Source organism: Brassica oleracea, chromosome C1, assembly GCF_000695525.1.
Source record: "Brassica oleracea var. oleracea cultivar TO1000 chromosome C1, BOL, whole genome shotgun sequence".
In the NCBI taxonomy this organism is placed as follows: Eukaryota; Viridiplantae; Streptophyta; class Magnoliopsida; order Brassicales; family Brassicaceae; genus Brassica; species Brassica oleracea.
The window spans coordinates 30,631,257-30,637,555 of record NC_027748.1 but is presented as its reverse complement, the minus strand read 5'-3'; positions in this window follow the sequence as shown (position 1 = coordinate 30,637,555).

Genomic DNA, 6,299 nt, shown 5'->3' with positions numbered 1-6,299 from the left:
AGTCGATAACCCCAAAAAATTTCATGGCTAAAAGTTTTTGTAGTGAACAATAATATGATACATTGACGATTATTAAAATGACAACATAACTCTAGAAACAAGAACCCACACAAGAGATAACAAAGTTCCATAACAAACGGAGATACGAAAATAAATCCGAAATTACAGAAACAAACTAACTGAAAACCTTGAAGAATAAATGAAATTCGAGAGAATACTAGCATAATCGTAATAGAATACCAAGCGTGGACCAAAAAAAAAGCTTTTAAGCCGCATTCTAAAACCTTCAACCGAAGAAGAGCCAAAATAAGAGTTAAAACTTAAAACCCACGAGAACACGCTCAAGACTAGAAGACTAGAATAATCTAAATGGTTGAAAAGGAAAATGTAAGATATCTCTTATATAATAAAGCGCAAGTCGCCTGACGAATCAGGTTTTGACATTTGGTAAATTTTTACAAAAAAACAAATTAAAAAAAAAGACAAATTGAATTTTTTTTCGCCAACTCCTATTTTTATGCAATCCTCAACTACCTCAAAAATTCCTTATTTTTCTCTGAATTTTAATACCACGTTAGTTACTTTTTTATGAAACTGTTTTTTTCATCTTTCATATATAATCTGTAAGTGTACTGACTTTCTTCTCTACGTTTTATCTATTACCAAAAAGTTTTTAATTTGTGATTGAATTATCAAAACCAGGAGCATCACATTTTAAAAGGAAGAAGTAAGTGATTCATTGTTATTATAATGATGGCAAATTATGAGAAATCCGTTCCATGTTTTCCTGCAACTAGAAATCTCCTTCTTCTTTTTCTGTCACCACAATATCAATCTATAGAGGAAAAAAAGAAACAAATGAAGAAGAATATATTTTGATAATAACTAAAGGAGGGACATAATAATAATAATAATAATAATAATAATAATAATAATAATAATAATAATAATAATAATAATAATAATAATAATAATAATAATAATAATAATAATAATAATAATAATAATAATAATAATAATAATAATAATAATAATAATAATAATAATAATAATAATAATAATAATAATAATAATAATAATAATAATAATAATAATAATAATAATAATAATAATAATAATAATAATAATAATAATAATAATAATAATAATAATAATAATAATAATAATAATAATAATAATAATAATAATAATAATAATAATAATAATAATAATAATAATAATAATAATAATAATAATAATAATAATAATAATAATAATAATAATAATAATAATAATAATAATAATAATAATAATAATAATAATAATAATAATAATAATAATAATAATAATAATAATAATAATAATAATAATAATAATAATAATAATAATAATAATAATAATAATAATAATAATAATAATAATAATAATAATAATGGATTAAAGTGCATGGAAGGCTGGTGTTCTTTAAAAAGTGCATGGAAGGCCGATGGCTCTTCTTTTACGTCCGCTGATGGCTTTTCTCACTGGACGTGTAATACAATGTGCATCGCATGCGAAAAATGTTATGTATAAAAATAAATTTTATTATCCAGTATATCAGGAAACCAATGGACTAAACTAAGAAACGCCGCCATATAAAAGAATTTTTGTCTATTGGCGAAATATAAATAGTCCAACTGACAAGCGTCGAAAGATAAGATTATGTAAATGGTTCATTTCATAATTTAGTACCGAAACTAGATCAGGCATTTTATCCAAACCTGAAAATTTAAACCGAAACAAACTCAAAACATTTTTACCAAAACCAAATTGAAATTTTACGGATAGATATATATATATGGAGACTCGAAATTTACTACATGAAAGACCAATATCAAATAAGTATCAATCCTAATAAATCCTGACCCAAACAAATTTCTTGGACCAGATTCGGTTAGAAACAATTTCTTCTTCTTCTTTTTTGGTTAAAAATGATCTAAATCCTTCATGAAAATCTAAATACCCAAGTCTATGATTCAATTTCTCTTTTCTAAACTTTATTTATGATTTAATTGTAATAAATTTTAGTTTTTGATCTTCTTTTAAAAGTAGTATAAACTTTAAATATCAAATTTGGAACAGAAATGTTTAATTTCAATTATTCCTAATTTATTTTTGATTATTTTGCAAAAATTAAGATGAATACAATGGCATAGAGTAAATTTTGACCGATATCAAATAAATAAAATGAACCGAATGGCACTCGATTTTGCATTCATAGGTATAAAAATTTGGAACCAAACCAATCTACGAAGTAGAATCGATCTAAAACTGAACAAAAGATCTGCTACGGTTGTTTCGCTGTATGATCATGATCACTGGCTCCTCCCACCTGCAAGATCAGAAAACCAGTTAGATCTTCAAGTTTACCTAACTACTGTCAATCTCAGCGATGAGCAAGACCAATACGAGTGGGAAGTGGCAGGCCAAACTAGTTCCTGTTATAGTACTGGTGAGGTCTAAACTTACTTGAAAGGCCCCGCTCCTCTAGTTCCTTGGACGCAGCTGGTCTGGTTTTCTTATGGGATCCCACGGCATAGCTTCTTAACGTGGCTAGTCATGCTTAACCGTTGCCCTACACGCGACTGACTACTTCAGTGGGGACTTGATGTTGATCCCAAATGTCTACTCTGCAACTCCAGTAATGAATCAAGGAATCACTTGTTCTTTGATTGCTCCTACAGTGGATTGGTTTGGAGACTGATATCAGATATGTGTCAGCTGCAGTTCACTTCTTCTTGGGAGGACGTAATCCAGCAACTACATGGTTCTCCGCGCAATAAGGATCTTCGCCGCTTAACTCTCCTAGCGGTTCAGGGAACAATCTACTGGCTTTGGCATGAGAGGAACACAAGACTTCATCAACAAACCTTCAGAACTGCAGAAGCAATCTTCTCCACCATCGACAAACAGCTGTGGAACCGTGTCCAGAGCTTTCGCCACACAAACCCTCGAGCCTCTACCGCGATGATGCAACTTTGGTTTCTCAGATCATAGTTTCCATCGTCGGTTCCCTTACCCACCGTAACTCTCTCGGTATCCACTGGGCCCCTTTCATTGAAGTGGGCCGGAAAAGTTCCATTGATATGTGTTTTAATTTAACTCCACTGGGCCTTTCCCTTTTAAACTATGGCCTTTAGGCATGTAAAACATTTTATTTCTCATGTCTTTAATACACAGTAGAACTTCTATAAATTAATACTCGATAAATTAATAATCTCTATAAATTAATAAATTTTGCCGGTCCCAATTTGGGCCGGTTCAAAATTTGATATAAATCGATAAAATAATAAGATAATAATTTTTTAGGAAATTCTATGTAAATATATAGTCCCATTAAAATTATAAATTAATAATTTATATGTATACATATTTTATATAAGTAAGAACCTATTATTATATTGTTTGTTTTATATTAACAATGAAGTGATCTTTATATTTCCTTAACACTTAATATATTTTTGATGAGATTTAGTAATATTATATGTAAAATATATATTATATACATCAAATAATATAATAAAATAATATAAATTTCAAATTTAAAAAAATAACAATTAATGTTTATACACTAAAATCAAATATTTTTTTAAACTTAGAATAAATATATTTTAAAATAAGAAATCTAAATAAGGAAACTTTTGTAAATTAATATCTCTATAAGTTAATACAATTTCAAAGTCCCAACATTATTAATTTATAGAGGTTCTACTGTAAATGCCTTTTCACAAAAAAAAAAAAACTGAACAAAAGTTTCATGGGTGTCTAAATGGATTTAAAATTCCTTTACCTGAAATTTTTAATTTCAATTATTCTTAATTTAACATGAATGATATATAACAGTATAAATAAGAATTGATTGAAAACATGGATAGCAATGTAGAAATATATTTCTTTTTTATTTACACATTTATCCATTACATTTACAATAAATTAAGTACTTTCTTTTTGTATTTCTCTTTGTTTACAGATTCTATCACTGCATTTAAAATAATTTTAAATTAATTAATTACAATTCCAAAGTTTATCAAACCAAATCGATATTCATATATTGACCATTATTAATATTGTACGAATATTAACTAAATCACATGTACTAAAAAGATATAACACAAACTAAAATATATAGTATATATTATATAAAACAATTTTTAAATATAGTATTACCTTATTTAGTTTATTGAAATATAAAAAATTTGAGATTTCAATTTTCAAGAAAACAAAATATCATAAAATTAATAATAATTCATAGAAAACAAATGCAAAATAATTAAAATTTTTAGTATGTTGTTTCATTTTAAAATAAATCAACAATTAAAACAACATATTAATTTATGAATAGTATAATTACATCAAATTGCATCAAGGTATAAATTTTTTAATATAATATTATGTACAAATAAAAATATATATTATCAAATATCTATATTATAATATAATATATTCTACTATATATGTCAATTACAAAACATTAAAACATACATGATTTTATTTATAAGACTGGCGGTTTATGAGATTACGTTGAACACAAGTTAAATCATACACCCATGCGAGGGCGTGGATCAAGTTCTAGTATAATATTAAAACTGAAGTACCTTTTGGTGTTGATAAAAAAAAAAGAAGTACCTTTTGGTATTGTTTGGAAACATGGATAGTAGTATAAATGAGAATTATTAGGAAACATGAATAGCAGTATAAAAAAGAAGTATAATATCTTTTTAGTAATTTCATTAATATAAATTATATTTTCATATTTCACTCAGTTTAACAATTTCATTAATTATATTCCCTCTGTTCTGAAATGTAACATTTTTTTGGTAGTATACACTTATTAAGAAAATTACTTTTTACCTAAAAAGTATCATTAAAATTATAAACTAAAAATTACTCAGCCAATTACAAAATAGAACTATTAAATTTGATTGACAACACAGTTTTTGATAAACTTAAATTTACCTAGAAAAATGAGAATATCTTATATATTGGAACATAAAAATTATTCTAAACATCTTACATTTCAGAACAGAGGGAGTATTACCTCAACAATACATCACTTCATTAATTATATTACCATAAAATAATAGTACATATCTTTATTTATTAGTTAATCAATATTAACTTTGTGAAAATTATAAAATCAAAAATGTAAAATAACTAGGTTTTGCATACGGTTAAACGTTCGGTTTACTTTGTTTTACTAATTTTTTTTTTTAATTTTAGTTTCAATCGGTGGAAAATTACGTAGCCAAAAATATAATTCAAGGACATGTTTTTGCGAATAAAATAATAACATAAATCAAAATAATAAAAATGTATCAAACTTATTGTCAATTAATTTTTCACTCCATATAATTATTTTACTAAATAAAAAACTCTTTCTATTTTACTTAATTTAGCCAAACACAAAGAAAGATTCCATTTTATTAGTTTATAAAAGCAGTTAAACATGAACAATGGCTATCCATTTAGGTACGAGTTGTTCATTTCGGATATCGTTTTTTTATTGAAATTCGGCCATGTTTGAATATTATAAATTTATACGTGAGTTTTGAGTTGGAAATTTCTGGGTCTGGATGAGTTCAGTTCTAATGTATAGGAACCTAAAAATATCTAAACAACAAATGTATCTGAAACCGATTTGGATATTTGTACCGAAAATGACCATATTACCCGATTCGGTCCAGGACTTTTGAATACAATTAGTTATATTACAACTCATTTTAAATATATAACACTAATTATAAAAAAAATATCAATGTATAAAAATGTAAAAACCAATATCTGTGTGGATGCGCGGGTTAATCTCTAGTTAAAAATTAAAAATCAAGATCATATTCAACAGGGGCAATTTATAAATATCCAAATTCCAAACACATTTAGTTGTGCTAAGCCCGAAATCTAGGCTAAAATTGAACGAACACGTCCTTGATTAAGGATTTATGTGATGATTTCCTCGCTTGTAGTTAGTAGTACTCTAGTTTTTGGAATTTTCTTCAACATTTTTTGAATCCGAAAAAAGCCTTCAACTAATATTTTAACATTTAAACTCTCAATTTTCCAAATTTTTAACGTTAATAACCATCTATCTAAAATACCATCTATTTTAAATGGGTAACAATTATGTATTTTAGTTAAGGAGGTTTTATAAAAAAATTTATAAAAAAATTGTTAATTTGGTAAAAGTATAAAATCATTTAATGGATATAAGTTTATAAAATTATTTGTAAAATTTTCTAAAATCACTTATAAAATATAATAAAATCAGCTATAACCGTTCAAAA